The sequence below is a fragment of the Callithrix jacchus genome, chromosome 3 (genome assembly GCF_049354715.1).
Source record: "Callithrix jacchus isolate 240 chromosome 3, calJac240_pri, whole genome shotgun sequence".
Classification (NCBI taxonomy): domain Eukaryota; kingdom Metazoa; phylum Chordata; class Mammalia; order Primates; family Cebidae; genus Callithrix; species Callithrix jacchus.
Window position 1 is genome coordinate 178,741,793 of NC_133504.1, and position 23,515 is coordinate 178,765,307.

The 23,515-nt window shown below is 40.6% G+C and overlaps 1 long non-coding RNA gene across 2 annotated transcripts in view; it reads right to left on the reverse strand.

Moving 5' to 3' along the window:
- Positions 1 to 22,421, reverse strand: part of LOC118152105 (uncharacterized) — a 35,680-nt gene extending 13,259 nt beyond the window's left edge. The window contains exons 1-4 of one of the 2 annotated variants that reach the window (XR_004740458.3): positions 22,357 to 22,421; positions 17,594 to 17,659; positions 14,570 to 14,622; positions 12,962 to 13,533 (exon numbers count right to left, since the gene is read on the reverse strand). This is a non-coding gene — a long non-coding RNA (uncharacterized LOC118152105). Of the gene's footprint in view, positions 1 to 12,961; positions 13,534 to 14,569; positions 14,623 to 17,593; positions 17,660 to 22,356 lie in introns of those variants that run through there. The other variant, XR_013533302.1, reaches the window with a different exon arrangement.
- Positions 22,422 to 23,515: the final 1,094 nt, after the last annotated feature.

The following is a 23,515-nucleotide window of genomic DNA, read 5'->3' on the forward strand; positions in this document are numbered from 1 at the left end:
TATAGGTCATCTCTCCACATTTATACCTGCGTCACTTTCTGAAACTTCCATCAAAAGGCCTGTGGAATCTCTCATTGATCTAGTTTAAGTCATTTGTTCAACCCTGAGACAATGACTATGGCCATGGGGATACAGTGCTCTGATTGACTACACATAACCCTCCCAGCTCACTCTCAGTTCCACAGAGGAGTATCGGGATGCTGTTGCCAAAAGAACGGAAAAAGACTCAAGGCAGGATAAAACGTGCCTTCCACTACAGAGCATTCTAAACCAAAGCGAAAACGTTCAGTTTGTCCAATTGAGAAAATGTTCTTGAACTTCATTTGGAAGGGGCAGTGTTACTTGAATTTGAGAAAGTCTAAATCTGGCCTCAACATGTCACTTCACCTCCCTCATTCATTTGAAATGTATTTATTAAGTACTTACAATGTATCAGACTCTGTGAAAAGAACTGAGGATACAAAACCAAACAAATCACACACACCTTTTGTAGCCCTCAGGCTAGTGATTGTTGTTTGATACAGATGAGTTAAGAATTCCCAAAATTATCTGTAGTTTTACACTCCTGATCCAAGAACCACTTGAGGGTTAGATATATAATCATATATTAAGTATAAAAATAGTAAGTCACTAAAAGAAAATGTAGCAATGTATTTCTATAAAAAATTGGAGAAAAAAAATGTGTTCACCAAAATCTTTGGAAGACAGTATTATGTTTGTTTGGAGGACATATTTAATAAACTGCTTGGGTTTCAGACCAAGACATTTAAGGAATGCTTACACATCAAAAATCTGTTCATTAATTGCTCTGCACAATTAAAAAAAAAAACTTTCGGAGTTCACCAGAGACAGAAAAGTAGAAAGGATAGCATGCCTGTGGTTCCAGCTATTTGGAAGGCTGAGGAAGGAAGATTGCTTGAGCCCAGGAGATTGAGATTGCAGTGAGCAATGATTATTCCACTGCACTCCAGCCTGGGGGCAGAGTGAGACCTTGCCTCAAATAGAAAAAAAAAAAAAAGGAAAGAAAATAAAAATAGGATGCTTTGTACTAAATGGTGATGTTTCCTTCATCATAAAACCTTCTCTCTCTGCCCTCCCCCAGTCACCACAAAACAATTGGTGTGAATGGATTTATTGTTGAAACTGGTGAATGGATGGACTAAGCTTCCTGCACACAGACCCTGCAACTGCAGATGCCACAGCTGCAGCGACTGCTACTGCACTCACATCTGGCTTTTATTTACCTAATCACAGGGTGGTGATGGGCTCTGAAAGCATGACCCCAAAGGCAGAAATCATAAAAGAAACTAGGGTTAAATATGGCTGCATCATGCTAAAGAGATTCTGAATGGTTAAAATACTGTAAACAAAGTTAAAATATCAGACAAACTGATTTTTTTGTGCAATAAATGACCAAAACTTATCTATATAAAAATATTTTTATTTGGTTAAAAAAAATCAAAGGTAAATACCCCAACAGAAAGACAGGCAGATAATATGAGGTGGTCATTTTCAAAAGAAAAAAAATTAAGTGGTTATAAACATACTAAAAAGTTTATTCTTATCAAGAATGAAAGAAAGACAATCTATTGCAAAGAAATCATGAAATATCATTGTTTTCCTATTACATTGGGAGAATAAAAGGAGAATGATTTTCAGTGTTTGCCAGGTTGTGGGGAAATAGGCACCCTTAACAGAAATAAACTTTCCTAAGAACAATTTGGTAATGTATCCTAGATCCTTAAAAATGTATCAATCTTTAATGAAAAAATTATTTCTGGGAACATAATCTTAAAGAAATACTTAGAGTTTGAAAAGGTGTGAGTACTGCGGTGTTTACTGTGGCATATTTATAAAAGCCAAGAATTAGAGATGACCAAATGCTCAAAGGCCACAGGCCGGTTGCAGAAACTGTGTGATGTGCATATAACATATCAATGCCAGGCAATTACTAAACATTGTAATATGGATGGATATGTGTGGTCACTGACATGTAGTTTCAATATCTACATATGGAGTATAAAGAGCCGGCTAGGAAATGATTTGCTAATTTTGAACCTCATTTGTTATACAGCAAAATACAAATACAACCATAGAAAAAAGTGCCCAAAGAGCATTTGCCAGATGGTTTGCAGAGGTTATTTTTGGGCGATTGGAGTATAGGTGTGTCCTAGTGCATTTGTGGCTGCTACAATGTAATCCCACAGATGGGACAATTAATAAAGAACAGAAATTTGGTTCTCACAATCCTGGAGTCTGGAAAGCCCAAGATCCAAGTAGCTGTAGCTGCAATTGTCTATCAAGGACCACTCCCTGCTCCCAGGATGGTGAACTTATTGCCACATCGTTGGTGGAGAGGAATGTTGTAACCTCACATGATGGAAGGCCAAATGGCAAGAGACTGGATGCCACATGAAGGCTTTCATAGGCTCCGAACAGCGTTCCCATTCACAGGGAGGAGCCCTCATTGTCTAATCACCTCTTGAAAGCCCAATTCTTAATACTGTCATATTGGCAACACCTGAATTGTGGAGGGGACACCTTCAAACCACAGCAAGGTCTTTTCTGGTTTTATTTTGTGTTAATAATTTTGTTTTGTTTTAATAATTCATCTCCATGTTCTGAATCTCCTGAAAAGAAAGTTAGATTCTGTCATTATGAAACAATACACATAAAATCAGAGTGACAGCCACAGGTGGTGTCATGGAAGGGGTAAGAATAAGACACTCTAGGAGCACAGGGAAGAGCCTTACACCACCCACTGGGGAACTCAGAAGTGGATACTGAGCTATCTTTCTTTGTACCATTCCTCTACCCATTTGCTCTCCTACCAAGCCTGACATCTCTGAATAGGAGCATCTTTCCACTACAAATCAGACTCCCCTGAACATCACCAATGAGCTGGACTATCCTGATTCTCAGGCTCCCATCAAAACTCACTCATCCTCTGCACCAGCCCTAGAGTCTTGTTCTTTACCAGTGTGCCTCTGCTTCTGTGGCTTTTATGCACATTGCATTCACTGCCTAAAATGTTGGCCACTCATTCTCTGCCCAGGGATCTCCTTAAAGATTTTTAAAATGTCAAATTCACTGAATTGATCTTTCTCATGGTCTCTGGCCATACCTACATCCTACTCTGTTGTTTGGATGCCAGGGTTCCCAGTGACTACCTTCATGCCTGCTCCCCAGCCTGCCCTTCTGGCTGGGATTTGGGCAGTGTGTCTCTGCTGCCCCACAGGACAAAACCTCAAATGAAATACCATTCACTGCTCACAAAAGTGAATGCTCACCTGAGCTGGGGAGGGTCACACAGAATCCCGCTCTGCTTTACTGCCAGGAAAAAATCCAACCCGTTCACCATGACTTAAGAGGCCCCATTAGGTCTGACACTGCTTTGTGGACTAACTCTCTTCCTCTGCTCCTGTCCTCCCACCTCTGGAATGTGGCCACCACAGCAGAAACTGGGTTGGTTGCCAGGGTGATGGGGAAGTCATTGGCTCCAAGTATGCAGACGAGAGCTGAATGAGCTAGCAAGTACCCAGTGGTCAGGTGCAGCAGTGGTGTCCAGGGACATGCAAACTGGCAGCCCATGAGGCTCATCCATCCCCCGTCATTCAGGGCTACAGTTTATTTTCAGTATTTACAACCGATCAAATTTGGTGGTAACAGGGTTTTTGCAAATAACACTCAGCGACATTTCTCAGCCCATAATTGGAAAATTCCCCTCAGTTTTCTAACATTGATCAAAAAATATATGCTCTGATGACATGATGTACAGGGGCCATCTCAGAAAATATCTAATTGTATTTGTTTATAAGGGGATACTTTGGACTGAGCAGAAGTGAGGAGACCAGTCAGGAGACCCTGTCTCCAGCAGGTCTGGGAAGAGTGGCATTAATGGAGATGGAGGCATGTATCTTAAATGGGGCATATTTTGGAGGCAAAGTTGACAGGATATGCTAATGCATGTGATAGAGAAGGAGACACGAAAAGGGCAAAAGTATGGGATTTTTTTGTTTTTGGACAAGTAACTGCATGGATGGATGATGGTGTATTTACTGAGCAGGAAAGGAGGCAGGCAGAGTAGGTCACAACTGTGGAACAGTTCATAGTGTATTGGGGTGGGGAAGGGAGGGTGTTCTGTTCCCATCATCTTATGTTTGAGATGCTTAAGACCTCCAAGTGAAGATGGCAGTTAAGCAGTTACGCAGTCTTGGAGCACAAAGTCAGGGCTAGGGGTAAAAATCCTGGAATCATCAGCAAAGGGGTAGAATTTAAAATCACCAAAATACATGAGCAAGTGTACAGAGGAGGATTGTAGAGAGTATCCAAGACCAACCCATGAGTAAAGCTGGGTCAGTTTGCAAAACCTTGCTGTACTCCTGCTTACTGAACTGTAATATGGGGCTTAAAGATGTGTAGCATGTAAACTATACAAATTCAGCTTTTACCATTAGCATTATTGAATATTAGTAAAAAGAGAGGCTAAAAATGAAGATACAGAAAAGGAGACAATTAGGTCTGAAGAAAATATGGGGCACGTAGTTCTTTTTAAAGAGCATGTACGTGTGTGTGCCTATGTGTGTATACATACTTATGTACATGTGCTCATGCATATATACGCCCATGCACAGGTACATGTCTAGACATCTGTGCACATTCCTGTGTCTGTGTGTAGGTTATATGTGCACCTGCACATGTGTATGCATACTAACATGTATGTGTATATATGTATGCAAGTGTGTGCATGTTTGTATGTGCGGTTGTGGTAGGAATGAGGGGACTCAAATATTCAAGGAAAAAAAAGCTCTCGCTTTAAGAAAATCTTAAAAGACCTGAATTCATGCAGAGGTGACTTTTTAAGTCATTGTTGAACAACAACGCAATCTAACACCAAGGTCTTAGTCTATTTTGGGCTGTTATAACAAAACACCCTAAACTGAGTAGCTTATAAACAATAGAAATTTAGTTCTCACTTTCCTGGAGTCTGGGAAGTCCCAGGTCAAGGTAGACTTGTGTTTGATAAGGGTCAACTTTCTGCCTCATAGATAGCACCTTCTCTTCATCTTTCTATGTGGAGTGAGTGTCTCTCTGGGGTCCCGTTTAAGAAGAGCACTACTCTCTCTCATAAAGGCTCTTTACCCATATCCTCATCACCTCTCAAAGACCTCAAACCCAAGTAACATCACTATACAAATTCAGCTGTTCTCTTCATCTTTCTATGTGAATTTTGAGGGTACACAAAGATTCAGACCATAGTGATATAGTTTGACTCTGCGTCCCCACCCAAATCTCACCTTGAATTGTAATAATCCCCACATATCCAGGGCAGGACCAAGTGGAGGTAACTGAATTATGGGAGTGGTTTCCCCCTTGCTGTTCTTGTGATAGTGAGTCTCACAAGATCCGACGGTGTCATAAGTGTCTGGCATTTTCCCCTGCTTGCACTCGCTCCATCCTGCCACCCTGTGAAGAAGGTGCCTGCTTCTCCTTTGCCTTCAGCCATGATTATAAGTATCCTGAGGCCTCTCCAGCCATGCAGAACAGTGAGTCAATTAAACCTCTTTCCTTGATGAATCATCCAGTCTTGGTCATTTCTTCATAGCAGTGTAAGAACGGACTAATACACATAGCATCTAGATTTATATATAATGTTGTTTTAGCAAGTCCAGCATGATTATATCTGTCCTAAGCCATAAAGCTCTCTGTGCATTCTAGTGTAATTTATTACAGTTGAGTATAGGCTGTTTTTAAATACTTACCTATGGGCTTTCTCATTAAATTATTGGCATAAACAACCAGGGAATTATTTTGAGCAGAATGGGACACAGAATGAAAGCAAGAGAAATCCCAGAAATGTCATTTAAAGAATTGACTTAATGGAAAAAGGACTATGTCCTGTATCTCAATTTATTTACTAATGACATTTCACTGAATTCTTTGGCAATTTGGAGAATAGTCTCTTAAAATAATAACAATAAAATGCATAATCCTTGAGGAATACTTTGAGATTTTCAAAGCATATTTGCATCAGCTTCTTTTCTCCTTAGCTTTGTGTGAAGGAGGACAGAGCAGCCATCAAGAGTCTGGACTCTGGAACCAAATATGGGCCTGAATTCTGTCTCAGTCTCTCCATTAGTTTCCTGTGGCTTGGCCAGGTGTGGTGGCTCATGCCTGTAATCTCTGAACTTTGGGAGGCTGAGGTGGGCGCATCACTGGAGGTCAGGAGTTTGAGACCAGCCTCCCAACATGGTAGAACCTCGTCTCTACTAAACAAAAATTAGCCATACTTGGTGGTGCACACCTGTAATCCCAGCTACTAGGGAGGCTGAGTCAGGAGAATTGCTTGAACCTGGGAGGCAAAGGTTGCAGTGAGCTGAGATCTTGTCACTGCACTTTAACCTGGGCAGTAAAGCAAGATTCTGTCTCAAAAAACAAAACAAACAAAATATAACGAAACAAAAGAATAGTTTCCTGTGTTGCTGTGAAAGGTTATCACTAACTGGGTGGCTTAAAACTATAGAAATTCATCGCCTCACAGTTCAGGAGGCCAGAAAATCTAAATCAAAGTTTTCTTCTGATTGGTTCCTTCTGGAGGCTCGGAGGGAGAATCTGTTCCATGCCTTGTCTTAGTTCATTTAGACTGCTCTAACAGAATATTATAGTCTGGGTGACTTATAAATAATAGAAATTTATTTCCCACTGTCCTAGAGGTTGAGAAGTCCAAGATCAAGACACTGACACAGTTGTGCTTTCTTCTTGGTTCAGAGATGGCCAGCTGCTAATTATAAACTCACATAGCAGAAGAGGGAAACTCTGGTGTCTTTAGCCCCTTATAAAGGCAATAATCCCTTATCATAATGATATGATAAAATAACAATCCCCTATCATAATATTCATGAGGGGCCCACTCCCATGACCTAATTATCTTCCAAAACCCACCTCCTAATACCATCATATTGGGAATTAGCTTTCAACATATGAATTTTGCAGGTGATGCAAACATTCAGCCCATAGCATCTCTCTCCCAGCTTCTGGCAATGACCAGTAATCCTTGGTGTTCTTCCCTTCCCTGCCATTCCCTGCCCTGTCCTGCCCTCCTGCCGACCCTTCCCTTCCCCTCTCTCCCCTCCTCCCCTCCCCACCTCCCCTCCTCCCTTGCCCTCCACCCCTTTCCTCCCTTCCCCCTTCCATTTCCTCTCCTCCCTCCCCTCCCTTATTGGCCAGGCTGGTCTCAAACCCCTGACCTCAAGTGATCCTCCCTCCTTGGCCTCCCAAAGGGCTAGGATTATAGGCATGAGCCACTATGCCCAGCCAATCCTTGGTGTTCATAGCTTGCAGTTGCCTCACTTCAGTATCCACCTGTACAATCACATGACCTTTATCTTGTATGACCCTCTGTGTCTTCACATGGTTTTCTTATAAGAACAACAGTCATTGGATTTAGCACCCACCTTAACACAGTATGACTGCATCCTAAGTACATCTGCAAAGGTCCTACTTACAAACAAGGTCACGTTCTGAGGTTCACAGTGAGAATAGATTTTTAGGTGGTGGCACCATTCAATGTAATACAATCTCTTGCTATTTGTATAAGTGTCCCAGAGAATGTGTTCTTTCATTTAAAAATATGCAAGTGCGACACGACTGGGTTATTGTGCAAGTAAATAAAGAAAAACAGGAAACACACCTAGCACAATGCCCAGTATATTACAGACCATGAAAGTTGTGTTACTAAGTTTGGATCCAGCTATGCTAGAAGATCATAGACCTCTATGAGTATTAGTTTCTTATTTTCCTCTTTCCCATGTAACCCTCTTGAAGAAAAGGACAGTGTTTTATTGCATTTTTTCCTGTTGTTGTGCTTCCAGAGCTTTCTAAAATGCATGGTTAATAACGAGTTCTTACTAAATTCTATTGGCATGAAGAAACTCTAACAAAGGTATATATACCTTACAAAAGTGAAGGGAAGATGAAATGAGAAAAAAAATGTCTGTTTCTAAGAGCTCAATAAGATGTCTATTCTCTTTTTTCTCCCTCTTTTATAGTACAGACTACAAATAATGTATATATTCAGAGAGATGACACTGGTCCCCAGTGAAAGGCTCAGGAAGGAGTCAGGGGAGAGGGTTCTCACCTCAGCTTTAAGGCATGGGTAGAATTTGGAGAATGAGAATGAGCATGCTGTGCTAGCTTGCCAAACTAAAGGGCACCGTTTAATCCACAAATAAAATTTTTACAGCCAGCTGTGTGTCAGGCACTGTGCTTGTGGTTAGGATATTGAGGTGAGTCACTCGGTCCTCTTTTGATCTGCAGCTCAGTAAAGAAAATAGACCTAATCAAGTTAATGTAATATTATAGGACCCTGTAGAGACATTTTCCCAGGGTAAGAAATGTCTGTGAAATATTTCAGGCATACAAAAGCATAGAAAAAAAAACACAGTGAACATCATATACCAGTTAAAAAAATGAAGCATTGCTGATACAATAGGAGAACCCAGTTGGTACCTCTCCCTCTGACAATTGAGAATCTTGTTCACGAAGTAAAGAATAGAGGAGAAATGACTGTCTCAAGGTGCCACATGGCAAAAAAAAAGTCAGCTTAGGGTTTCCTAGCCTTCCATAATGCAAAAAGGCATGTTGTCTGGTTGTATTTATTTGTTGCTTTCATTTTTAGCAAGGTCATGTATCTTTTCAGTTTCTAGGGTCTATGTGGCCCAGTAAGAAAATTCAAAATTCCCCATCTCTTCTTTCATAGTACTACTCTTCCTACAGATAATAACTTACCAATCATTTAGCTAATTATTATCATAATACCTCACGACCTCTAAATAATATGCTGAAATGACTTCATTTTTCATTTTTAGGCATAATGTATGGTATTTCTCTAATGAAAACTGAGGCTTCAGGTCTCTGTGCTGCTTCTTCCTTAGCTCACCCATGAACCCTCCCTGAGATCTCCATCCCTTCAATGGAAAAGAGACCCCTGAAAGAGACAGCAAAGATGGGAACTTAATATTTACCAGACCTGGTATTGTGGATGATGCAGTAAGGATAAGCCATTCAATATATTTCACAGTGACAATTGGTTATCTGTAAGTGAAAATAAAAGAATTGGATCCCTACCTCACACTACACACAAGAATCCATTCCAGAAAAGTTAGATCGTTATTGTAAGAAACCAAAGTTTAAACTGTTAGAAGAAAACATAGGAGAATTTGCTCAAAATTAAAGATGATAAAAATACACTTGACTTTCAGAGAGAGACGGCATCTCATCTGAAGTATTACACATAACACAAAGTTTACTGTGCCTAAGACTCCTTTTTCTTCTTTGCTCTCTTGCCCTTATTCTCACAGCTCAGGTTGTATGATGTTGTGGGGCTGGTGGCAGTGAGACTAACTTTGCAAACTGTTAGAAAATTTGAGGGCTGGCTGATTAGAATGTGGGCTAAGAAGCCTCCTTGGTCCTCAGCTTTGGGCTTTCATCACCACTTTCCAGTTCCAGATACAATTCCACTTCACATCCTATTACATTGCTGTTAAATAGGAAGATGACTCTCTTGGAAATGTGTCCAAGGAGTATAAAAAGGATCACTGTGCTATTCTCACACTTGAGGTCTTTAGAATAACTTCTTTCATTTGTTTGCTTCTACAAGGTTTTTATGTCTTTTGGGGGCAAAGCAGGGTTAGATTATAGATTTTTGTACTACTGATTTAAATTTTTGAACCAATATAGATATAAATGCATGTTTTAATTGTTATTTTAACTGATTTTTAACTTATTTTACATTGTGGTCACAGCATATAGTTTCTGTGACATGAATTATTTGACATTGTTTGAGTCTTGCTGGATGGCTTAGCATGCAGTCAGTTTCATAAATATGCTATACGTTCTTGAACAAAAGTATATTCATTTAATGTTGGCACAGGATTCGCTATATCTATTAAATCTGTTTAATTGCATTACTCAAACATTCTAGTTTCTTGTGGTATTTTATGGTTTGGTTTGTCAGCTACTGAGACAGGTAAGTTTCAATCTCATTGTATGGGTGGTAGGTTTGTCATTTCTCCTCACAGTTGTTTTTCCTATTTTTTTGCTGTAATATTATGAGCATACAGGTTTAGAATTACTATATCTTTCAAGTGATTACAACCTTTTATTATTAAATAATAACTCTTTTTATCTCTGAAAGGTTTTTCCCCTCCTTGGTCTATTTTCTCTGATATTAATACAGCTGCAATAGTTTGTTTTTGAATTGAAGTTACCTGGTATGTTTTTCCAACCATTAACTCTCAAACTTCGTGCATTCTCTTCTTTTAACTATGTCTTCTGTAAGATTCAATTTTAATTTTTACCCATTCTATTTCTGGAAGATTTGTGTCTTTTTATATATTGCAATTATGATCTGTCAGAAGTTATTTCTCTCATACTATTTACAGCTTTCCAGGAAGGCACAAGAAGACAATCATTGCATGTTCTCACTTATTTGTGAGATCTAAAAATCACAACAATTCAACTCAAGGGCATAGAGAGTAGAAGGAGGCTCAGAGGCTGGGAAGGGTAGTGGGGGCTGGGAGGTAGATGGGGATGGTAATAGGTACCAAATAAATAAATAAATAAATAAATAAGGCCTACTATTTCATAGCACAATAGGGTGACTATAGTCAATAGTAATTATATATTATAAAATAAATAATGTAATGGGATTATAACTAAAAGGGTAAATGCTTGAGGAGATGGATACCCCATTCTCCACGATGTGCTTATTTCACATTGCATGGTCATACCAAAATATCTTATGTACCCCACAAATGTATACACCTACTATGTACTTACAAACATTTAACAGTAACAAATAAAATAAAAAGAATTTTCCACATCCTGTTTTTTTCTAATTATTTTCCTTTTTCTGTTTTAAATTGATTGAGTTTTAGATTCCATTTGCTTTTACATCCTACTGCTTTTAAAGTTATATGCTCTTTTTAAATTCTCTTATTGGTTTCTCTTAAAGGTTGTACATATTCATGAGATAATATAATAAGGGCATGCTGACATCTTTGAAAAAACTGAAAAAGTGATATGATAGGAAGGATGAACAAGAGGATCTAAGTGAAAATTAGAGAGAGTAATTGTTCCGAGTAGAGAAAACAGGCCATCATTCTAAAGGCCTGAGGGTAAGAATGACACAATAGTTTTTCTCATTCCCCTGAACACCAATTCCAAGGTAGTCATCCCATTTAAGAACAATGGCACAGAACGTTGAGTGAGATTTTTCCTGAACCCTGCAATTGGAGGACAAAGAGGCTCCAGTGGCTCATATTCTAAACAAAACCTCCAACAGACACCAGGATGGAGCATTGTGACCAAGGTTTCCAAAGAAGTGGGCCAGTTAACCTCACTACCAGCCACCACACCCAGCACTCCCCAAGCTGTGAAAATGAGAAGGGAGCACTGAAGAGGAGAGACTTGTAAGAACTGACAGTGTTGTTTAGGATGAGACATCTCCCCTCCCTGGAAACCAGGTGTGGGTGCTCTAAGGGCATCAATTTCAGAGGCTGGGGGCCTCTCAGTTGCCAACCAGGTGTGGCCAAACTACAGAACCTTTAGGCTTTCTTTGATGTGGCTATTGGAGAGACATGGTGTGACAGGCAGAATTCTGAGATGGTTCCCTAGACTCCAGGGCCTTCGTGTACACACCTTCTCCCAGTTTACCAATTAAACACGAATCTAGGTATTCATGGGAAGGATTTTTCTTTAGCTATGAGTAAGTTCCCAAATCAGTTTGCCTTAAGACAGGGAGGTACCTCAAGCCTGACCTAATCACCTGAGACATTTACACCTGAATCTAAAGGTCAGATGGAGGGGGCTACATGGCAAGGCACACAGGTAGCCTCAAGAAACTAGGAACGAACCAAGTTGACAACAAGAAAATGAGGACCCCTGCCTCACAACTGCAAGGAGCGGAACGCTGCCAAGAACCTGAAATGACTTCAACGTGAATTTTCCCCAGAACCTCCAAACGAGAGTTCATGCTGATCAACTCGTTAAATTCAGTCTCGTGATCGCCTGAGGAGTGAACCCAGTGAATGCTTCCCGGACAGGAGACCCACAGAATTGTGAGGTAATAAGTAGGTACTGTTTTAAGCTGCTATGTTTGGCAATTTTTTACACTTTTAGTTTAAGTTCAGGAGTACATGTGCGGGTCTGTTACAAAGGTAAATGTGTGTCATGGGGGTTGTCATATAGATGATTCCATCACCCAGGTGTTAAGCCGACTACCCATTAGTTATGTTTCCTGATCTTCTCCCTCCTCTCACCTTCCACCCTCCAAAAGGCCCCAGTGTGTGTTGTTCTCCTCTATGTGTCCAGGTGTTCTCATCATTTAGCTCCCACTTATAAGTGAGAACATGAGGTGTTTGGTTTTCTGTTCCTGTGTTGGTTTGCTAAGGATGATGGCCTCTAGTTCCATCCACGTCCCTGCTAAGAATATGATCTCATTCTTTGTGTAGCCGCATATAGTATTCCATGGTGTATACATGTGTTGTGGCAATTTTTTACATACCATAGAAAATTAATAAATGCCATAAAGAAGATGTTTAAAATCTAGTTCATGGTGTCTGCTTCCCATCTGACTTTTCCTTAGTTCAGGAGGTTTACAGATTCTGGACAATGGTATAGTGTGCTTAGGTATAAATGGAGGGCATCTCTGACCTTATCCCCAGCTCTCCCCCATTCTCAGAGAAGGGGGAAGAACGTCTTGATGATTCCTGAGCTCTATAGAACATTAAAAATCAGAGGAGGAGACAAGTGAGGAGAAGCCCCAAATAGCAACCAAGTGAGGAGGGACCACGTCTGGTCTGGCGTGGAGGCTGAAAGGAGCCACCATTGTCTTTCTAAGTGGTTACTCAGTGAATAAAGGTTTGGGTCACCAGACTAAATCCACATCCACTATCTTCACAGTGCTACAAATGATGGGGGCAGACAAAATCAAACTGAACTAGAAGTGACGAGGTTTTCCTCCCCACTTTTTCAGGGGATCTAGCTCATCCACCTTTTCCTGTGGAAGACTGTAGTTTCTAAAGCTTGCTGCTCTAATACCTCCTATCCTACAAGCTCTTCACTGTAATCATGCCCCTATCTCATTCAGTAGTAAAATCTATTTCCTTTCCCTTTGAACCCAGCCCAGTCTTGCTTGACCAAGAGAATATGGTGGAAGTGACGTTCTAGAACTTCCATTACTAGGTTGTAAGAAGTCTTGAAACATCTTCCTAAACCTCTTGGAATGCTCTCTTTGGGGGCATTTTCTTTGCAAATGTATTCACCATACAGTGAGAAGCTGTATTCACACTACATGGAGAGACCACATATTGTCTGTCAGGTCAACAGCCTCAACTGAGCTCCCAGATGACAGCCCACATCAAGTGCCATCCATATGAGTAATCCTTCTTGGACATCCAGCCTAGTCATGTCCTCAGATGGCTGCATCTCCAGACACCCCACGGAAGAGATGCCCGGCAGAGGCCAGTCAACCTACAGAACCATAAAAAACAATAGTAAATTGTTGTTTTAAGCCACTAAGGTTTGAAGTGGTTTGTCACACAGGAAAGATATAAGTGCAACACCCTCTTTTCTCTCTTCCCTGTCCCCTCTACCCTTCAAAGGAAATGAAACTCAGAAATAAAGGGACTTATCCAAGGTCACATAACTAAGTAGCAGAGCTAAAATTGGAACCCATTAAACACATGTTACATTTCTATGGAGGGTCTCCTGAGGTCAGAGTTATGCCACCAAATACCATGAACTGGATGCTTTGGAAATATTGTAAATAAATGGAAATCTGGAATGAGGAGCAGGGGTAGGCAAGCTTCTATGGGGCTGCCAATTTTCATTCCATCTTGATGCCAGAGCTGCCCTTGAGCATTAGAAGTCCCTGGTCACTAAGTACTGACCAGCCTTTTAGGCCCTAGTCAGCAAACTTAGAGCCAAGGACATCTTCATCACCCTGGTAACAATTCAGGCTCTGCCATGGGGGCCACATTCCGGAGGCCAGGGAACAGACGTGGAGGTGGGGAGCTGGCACAGAAAGCCACCCTTCTCAGAAACCAGCCCAAAAGAAATTCACAAAAGCCACGTTTTCTTTGGTCTAATATTTACAGTTCAAGAATTTCCCCATCTGCTAACAGCAGAGTTGAGCCCGTGGTCATGGACACAGCCCAGGCTGAATACTGCTTCTTGCTCTTTATGACTTTTCCAAGAAACCTGCTGTGTTCTGGTCTGTCTTTTGAGCCCCTTTCTCTCTCTTTTCCTCTTCCCTTTCTCCTTCTCCCATTCTCTTCCCACACTTACACAAAAATCTTGAAATAAGACATTAGCAGATGAATATTTATGGAGTATTGACTGTGTTCAAACTATCATGTTAGATATACAATGCTATTTCGTTTGATTCCCACAGCAATCCCATTAAAAGAGGTATATTACACTCATCGAATAGTTAAGGTCGGAGATGTTAAGTAGCATGCCCACAGTCACACAGCTCCTAAGGAGAGGTGCTGTGATTGGAACTCACATCTCGCTGTTCTCAGGTTCTTGCTCTGCCCACTTTGCTTTTTCAGCAGAAAGCTGAAACAAAGCAAAAGAAAATATTATAAGCCCTCTTTTCTTACTGCCTGCCTCATACCCAACCCTGGAACCACAATGCTTGTCTGAAAGAAAATTTGAAAGAAGATTGGGTGGGGACAAACATTTTCTGCGATCCTAAGGATGCCCTGATAGACAGGAAAGCTAAAAAACCTCAATTCAATCATGTTTACAAACGCAGTGAAACTCCTGTCATTATTTTTATGCTGAAAATAAAAAGATAAAGAAGACCATCTCTATCTTTAAGCAAATGAAGGCATGACCATTAACAAGCACTTAAAATATTCTACTCTCTTCTTACCCAATTCTCACAATGATTCTATGAGTAAGCCATTCATGTACCCATTTTATAGAAGTGGAAAGCATGTGTCTGAGAACTTCTAGTCAATAAAGACACAGTCACAACCCACAGTTTCAGAAATTGTGCAATGCCACTGGGTACCAAATTCATCTGAGCAGTGAGAGGTGACCATCCTGGATCAGGCAATAAAAGGGTCCCTTATCCAAAGATAACCTAACAATACTCAAAGTGACTAAGAAGTTTTCTGCTTTTTGTCTGACAATGCTATCCAATGTCAGTCATCAAATATTTCTTTCTGAAAAAAATGTTTGCTGGTCAAAATTGGAAACAATTCTGCAGTTACTATTGAGTTTAAATATATATGAACATTTTATCATCACATTTTAATTATTTATGCTTTAATAAATGATAAGTTCTATATAAAATTTAACTCAGAAGATTCCCAGTTATACAGTTAGTCTCTGAATCCCAGGAACTCAGCTACATGTCCTTGGTTAAATAGTAAATTTGCAATGGTTTGAAATTGTTCAAGCTTGCCTCAGGGCAGTCCATGTCTCCAGCTTACTAGGTTTTAGCTATTAATAATTAGTGAGCACCCCACTGGGTGCTAGGCACTGTGCTGGACTGAGGATCAGATACGTGAGCTCCCATCTCTCACGGAGTCTGGACATCTTTTCGAAATGTCTGTCTTTTGGAAAGTGTACTGATTAATTTTATGTGTCAACCTGACAAGGTTAATGAATACCCAGAAAGCCGGAAAAACATTATGCCTAAGAAGCTGTTTCCAGGAGAGATTAGCATTTGAATCAGTAAACTGAGTAAAGGAGACCTGCCCAGATTGGGCGAAAAGACAGTGGAAGGGTTAATTCTCTCCCTCTTGATCTGGCATATCCATCTTCTCCTGCCCTCAGACTTCAGAGCTCCTGGGTCTCAGACCTTTAGACTCCAAGACAAATCAGCAGCCCCAGCAGCCCCTACCAGATTCTCAGGGCTTCAGTTTTGGACTGAACTACATCACTGGCTTTCCTGGTTCTCCACTTTGCAGACAGCATATTGTGGAACTTCAGAGCCTCTGTAATCTTGTATGCCAATCTCATAATAAAGGTCCTCTCATCTATCTGTCTATCTATCTGTCTATCTATCTGCCTGTCTATCTATCTATCTATCTATCTATCTATCTATCTATCTATCTATCTATCATCTATCCATCCATCTATTCATCTATCCTATTGGCTCTTTTTCTCTGGAGAACCCTGAGTAATGCAAAAGGAGATAGATCATGAAGAAGGAAACAAAGTGAAAAACTCTGAAGCAATTTCAGTGTTTCAGTTTCAGCCTTCAGCCATAAAGAATTATCTGAAGAAGAAAATAACAGGGTTCTTTGGGAGAGTTAATGGAATGAGGGGTATCTGGGGTATTCATTAACCTTGTCAAATTGACACATAAAATTAACCAGCACACTTTCCAAAAGACAGACACTCAGTGAGAGATGGGAGCTCATGTATCTTATTCTCCCGGGTTTGATAAGATGAACAGGGACCTTTTTCTGTGAAGGTGGCATCTTAGCAGAGAAATGAAGAATGCATGGAGTCAGGCATGGTGGTGGATGCTTTTGGTCCCAGCTACTCCAGAGGCTGAGGCTGAGGTGGGAAGATGGCTTGAGCTCAGGAGATTGAGGCTGCGGTGAGCTATGATTGCACTACTGCACTTCAGCCTGGGAGACAGAGTGAGACCTTGTCTCTATTTAAGAGAAAGAGAAAAAGAAAAAGAAGAAAGGAAAGGAAAGGGAAAGAGAGAGAAAGAGAGAAAGAAAAAAGAAAGGAAGGAAGGAAGAAAGGAAGGGAGAGAGAAAGGAAGAAAGACAAAGAGAAAGGAAGGAAGGAAGGAAGGAAGGAAATGGGAGTTGACCAGATCTTCCCCTCAAGAGGCAGGAGAAGAGGGTCCTGACCACCAAAAGACATGTGAAAGAAAATTCTAGCATGCCTAAGGGCTTGGGTAAACCCCTCACAGAGCCTATGAGAGCTGAGGAAATGGCAGAAGGAGAACTGGAGAAGAAAGCAGGAATCAATCATATCCAGGGAAGTTAGGAGTGTGAGGTAGGCATAGATTTTATTCTACCTGCTACCAACAATTTTCAGAGGGTAGGAAACACATTCTGATTTTTACTTTCAAAAGATCTCTCTTGTTGTCACGTGGTGAAGACAGTGGTAGAAGTCAAGAAAGATAATGGCAATGTCCCTGGAAGTAGAAGAGGTGAGTAATAGATATAGTTGGTGATATAATCTTATTGGAAGGACTTGTTGAGGTTAAGGCAAAGAGAGAAATCAAGGACAACTCCTAGCTACCTGTTTTGTTTTGGGTAGAGATGAAGCCATTTGTTGAAATGGAAAATTGGAGAGAAACATTTGTGTGTGTGTGTATATGTGTGTGTGTGTTTGTGTGCAACATAGCACATTTTTACTTAACAAAACTTGGCAACTAAGAAAGAAAAGTCATCTCACTACTTAGAACCAAACACTAATAGTTTGGCACATATCCTTCCAGTCTTTTCTCTTTACATTTATATTTTATTTAAAAACACAATATATAGTTACATGCAACATGACTTAATGTGTCATATAATTAGGAGTTAGATAAACCGGAAGTTCTTACCCTATTAGTTACCTTGCTGTGTGACTTTTGCAATGTACTTATCCTTTCCAAACTTTCTTTCCCCATCTATAAAAAGAATAGAACACTGACCTTCAATTTAATCCATTTTTTTGAAAATGGACTATATCATGCTGATAATGCACTTAGCACAATCTCTGGCAAATGATAAGCACACGACCTGTTAATTATCATTATCTTTAGTATTTCTATGATTACTTCCCCAGGAATAAAAAATCCTTAAAATGGAATTGCTACCCTAAGATACTATACAAATAACAACAACAACGACAAAAGAGAATACACTCCCAAACTCCACAATAACTCTGAATTTTTTTTTCTGACCCAAAAGAATTTAGGGGAAAAAGGTAACAAAAAATTGACATGGTAACATTGATCTTAACTGAAACCCTGTTCACATATATTTAGGAATATTACATTAGCAGAGATTCAACAACAATTTTTTTCTCAATTATTTTAATGCTGATCCAATATTGCATTAGAGTTTTTTGGGTGGAATTCTTGTCTCGCCACAGATCAATGTCACATTATTATTCCAAGAAGGAACATCCTTCCTGAGCAGGTGAACTGATGTATGTCTCAAATTGGGTTGGATGCTTGCTAGGGCTATAAAACATGTGTGATGACAAGGTAGGCCTGAGACACTTCAGAGGTAAATTTCACCGGGAGCTGCTGTTACTGGTTTGCTTTTACCATCCGCAAATCTGCCCTTTCCCAGTGGTTTTTCTCATCTACTTTCCCATGTCTCAAAGTTGCTTCTGTTTATACCAAAGTTTTTTGTTTTGTTTTGTTTTGTTTTAGACAGAGTTTCGATCTTGTTGCCCAGGCTGGGGTGCAATGGTATCATCTCAGCCCACCACAACCTCCACCTCCTGGATTCAAGCGATTATCCTGCCTCAGCCTCCCAAGTAGCTGGGATTACAGATATGAACCACCACGCCTGGCTAATTTTTTTGTGTGTGTTTTTGGTAGAGACGGGGTTTCTCCACGATGATCAGGCTGGTCTTGAACTCCTAACCTCAGGTGATCTGCCCATCTCGGCCTCCCAAAGTGCTGAGATTACAGGTGTGAGCCACAATGCCTGGCCCATTCCAAAGTTTCTTAAAGAACCAAAGAAGCCCAGCCCATAGAAAGAGCTGTTGGTTATGCTGGGGGTTGGGCATGAATCCAGCAATACCTCCAGCCCAGCACAGGATAACCACAAGATGAACCTGACTGAGGCTTTAAGGCTAGTGATGAAGCCTGTCTCATTGACCCAAAGTGGCTTGAAAAGCCCCAGCAACACCAGACTGTGGAAAAGTGAATGCAAGCCAAGGAAACATAAAGGCACAAGGAATAATTTAGAAACCTAATTAGAACTGATTAATTTCCCTGTCAAGTTAAATTCATTAGCCCAGAAGCCAATTGAGTTGGGACATTTGTGTGCTAATAAAAATAATGCCTAACAAGGACCCCCTTTGCAGACATTGGAAACAGTTTGGCTACAGAAATGGCATCATGGAAGAGGCTGGACGTAAAACAAGAAAGTGCTTCTAATCTAGTTACATTGTCATCATAAAGTCTTACTTCACAGAAACTGGGATATACGATTATGACTACAAAGTGAAATAAAGTGTGTGAAATATATTGTGGCCCTTAAAGTGCTCTACAATATATAGCAATATCACCTAGACCAAGACCGCAAAGATGATGGATGGAAGCCCAGAGAGGTTACGTAACCAGACCAAGCTAGCTAACTTACTGGTTATCTAAGCAAGGTTATCTTACTGGTTAGATAACCAGTAAGTTAGCAGTTCTCCTGGGTGTCTTACTGGTTAATCTTACTTGGATAACCTTACTTGATTATCTTACTGTTTATCTAACCAGTAAGTTAGTGGCTCACTCTAGGACTACAAGTTGAATCCTTCAACTTCCTATTGGTTATTCCCTTTTCACAGCATGATACCTCTATGACCATCATGCTAATACCTTGGGAATGCACTTATTATCTTTTCCATTTATTTAACGTCAGGCATCTTGCACATTTATTTCACTAAATCCTCATAAGAACTCGGCACAGTCACATGGTGGGAGGAGAGGCTAAGAAACTCACTTGTGTCACAGAGGTGAGAAAAGAGGGAATTGGAATATATCTGGTTCTAAAGTCCACATTCTCAACCACTGCAGTACATTGCCTCCCTCACAAGGGTTACCTCAATCTAAAACGCTCTCTCAACTGTGTCAGCAATTTTGTAGAAAAGAACTGACCCTTGGGAAACACTTGCTGTGTTGCAGAAACCAGACTACTTCATAAGCCTTAACTCACATTATTCTGGTAATCTTTTAAGTAGTTGTTCTTATTTCTAGTTTATAAAAAAAGGTAATTCAGCTAATCGGAAGCAAAGGAACTTGCCACAGCTCAAAGTGCTGGTGGGAGTGCACTTTTGCTGGGCTCCAAATGAATTCCCTTTGTACCTGTGGCCTCTCACACAATTGCCATAAAATCATTGCAGTTAATAACCTTTGTTATGAATGAAAACTGACTGTAGATACAGCCATCAGTCACAGACTCACTTCATCCTTACTATTCTGTCTAGCAAATTTGAACTACAAATGAGTCCATAGCCGAACCACATTGCAAATAATCTTTGAATCAGATAAGCAGAACCAAAGGAGAGGAGAGGTGAAATGCAGAAATAGACAATTCTACAGCAGTGATAAGAAAATAAATAGCACCTTACATCAAGCATTTCCCAAGTAGAATTCACAAAATTCTAGAGTGCTAAGAAATATTAATAGTTCTTCAATGAAAAATAGATTTGGAAGTTTAAAAAGCATGTAAAATAATGGTTAAAAAATCAAATTGCTGTATATGTGTGAGCTTATATATGCATACAGTTAACCTATAGTGCAAACCTGAGTTTTCACTGTGTGGGTCCACTTATATGGGGATTTTCTTCTGCTTCTGCTACCTGAGATAGTAAAACAACCCTCCCTCTTCCTCCTCAGCTTACTCAACAAGAACACTATGAGGATGAACTTTATGATGATCCACTTCTGCTTCATGAATAGCAAATATATTTTATCTTCTTTATGACTTTCTTACGTACACTTTCTTTTCCCAAGCTTACTTTCTTCTAAGCATACAGTGTATAATACAGATGCAAAATATGTGTTGTTTATGTTACTGGTAGGGTTTCCAGTCAACAGTAGGTTATTAGTAGTCAAGTTTTGGGGGGAATCAAGTTACATGTGAATTTTCAATTACATGGTGGGGGTCAACATTCCTCCCCTCAGCATTGTTTAGCATTGTTCAAGGGCCAACTGTGTGTGTGTGTGTGTGTGTGTGTGTGTGTATTTCTGTAGGACTCTAGAGTTTTTTTTTACTTATAGAGTAAAATTTAAATGTTCATGAAGGTATATACTACTTCTTGAACTTCCTTAACAGTGGAATGCCTTCCTAACTTTTTTTTCCTCAGAATACTGGTTAGTATGTAGAACAGAGTTAGGCACACTTTTCTGTAAGGGCCAGATGCTAAATATTTTAGGCTATGTGGTCCATATGTTTCTGTTGCAATGACCAAATTCTGCTATATTGCATGAAAACAGCCATCAATGATACATAAATAAATGGGCATGGCTGTGTTCCAATAAAATTGTGTTTACAAAAAAAGTGGGGGGTAAAATGGGCAGGGGTGGTTCTGGTCTATGAACCTCTGTTTTCTAACCCTTGATTTGATAGAACATTTGTTCCCCAAAGTGCAGCTTACATGGTTGTCTTACATGATATTCACAGATGTTTACAAAGTGCTAAAGTAGAACACATAGCTACCTGGCCTTCTCTAATTCAAGTATCAGAATCTTGAGTCCAATAGTTAGGTAAGGTCCATGCAATAAAACTATCTGGAGGGATTCTGTAACTGAGACTTAATAAGGGTGATAACATTAGCTTTTTCAGATGATTCTAGAATTCTAGAATAAGAACTTGAGGCAGAACATGGGAGGATCCAAGGTGGCCGAATAGGAATAGCTCTCAATTGCAGTTCCCAGGGAAAATGCAGAGGGTGAGTGATCACTGTATTTCAAAATGAATTTTTACTGCCCACTGACCAGGAGATTCCCCAGGTGGAAAAGTAGGCAAGTCTCCAGTGTGGCTGTTTCTGCTGGTGCAGCAGATCTCTGCACAAAAACTCACACAAATCCGGGTGCCATTTCAACTGGTGACTGGAACGCCTGGGAGACAGAGTCGCCAGTTCACCTGAATAAAAAGGGGTTGAAACATGGAGCCAGGTGATCTGGCTTGGCTGTCCCATTCCCACAAAGACCAGCAATCTGAAACACTGGATTGAGTTTCAGAGAAAGTGCAGCTGGACCTGGAGTGGTCCAGCTCTGTAGCGGGAAGGGCACCTGCCATTACCAAGGTAGTCCACCACTACCGAGGCAATCCGCCATTACCGAGACAGTCCACCATTACAGAGACAGTTCCCTGTTACTGAGGCAGACTGCCATTACAAGGCAGTTCTAACTATACCCCTATAAACAAAACTGCAAGGAAGTTCACACAGCAGCTGGGCAGAGTCCACAGCAGCTCAGCAACACCTCTACTGGCAGACTGTGTCTAGGCTACCTCCTTGCTCGGCAGGGCATCTCTGACAAAAGGCAGCAGAATGACAGAAACTTATAAATAAAGTCCCACCTTCCCGGGACAGAGCATCTGGGAAAAAAAAAGGCAGTTATGAGTTCTGCTGCAGCAGACTTAAACTTACCTGCCCAGCAGCTCTGAATGGAACAACAGAGCTCACATCTCAGCACGTGAGCTTCCATAAGGGACAGACCGTCTCCTCAAGCAGCTCCCCAACCCCCTCATAATCAAAGAGACACCTCATAAAGGAGAGCTCAGACTGACATTGGGCGGGTATCCTCCTGGGACAAAGATAACAGAAGAAGAAACTGGCAGCAACCCTTACTGTTCTGCAGCCACTGCAGGTGATCTCCAGGCAAGCAGGGTCTGGAGTGGACCTCAGCAGTCCTACAACCAGGGGCCTGACTGTTAGAAGGGAAACTAAGAAGCAGAAAGAAAGAACCTCATCAGCAACAAAAAGGACGTCCACTCAGAGACCCCATCTGAAAGTAACCAACCACAAAGACCACAGGTAGATAAATCCACAAAGATGGGAAGAAACCAACGCAAAAAGGATGAAAATTCCCAAAACCAGAACACCTCTCCTCCTCCAAGGGATCACAACTCCTCACTAGCAAGGGAACAAGGCTGGATGGAGAAAGAGTCTGATGAATTGACAGAATAGGCTTCAGAAGGTGGGTAATAACAAACTCTCTTAGCAAAAGATCATGTTCTAACGCAATGCAAAGAAACTAAGAACCTTGAAAAAAAGGTTTGATGAAATGCTAACAAGAATAAACAGTTTAGACAGGAATGTAAATCAATTGATGGAGCTGAAAAACACCACACAAGAACTTCGTGAATCATACACAAGTTTCAATAGCCAAATTGACCAAGCAAAAGAAAGGATATCAAAGACTGAAGATCAACTTAGTGAAATAAAACGAGAAGGCAAGATTAGAGAAAAACGAGTAAAAAGAAATGAACAAAGCCTCCAAGAAATATGGAATTATGTGAAAAGACCTAACCTACGTTTGATAGGTGTACCTGAATGTGACAGAGAGAATGAATTCAAGCTGGAAAACACTCTTCAGGATATTATCCAGGAGAACTTCCCAACCTAGCAAGGCAGGCCAACACTGTTGGTGGGAGTGTAAATTAGTTCAACCATTGTAGAAGACAGTGTGGTGATTCCTCAAGGATCTAGAAATAGAAATTACATTTGACCCAGCAATCCCATTACTGGGCATATATCCAAAGGATTATAAATCGTTCTAGTATAAGGACACACGCACATATATGAT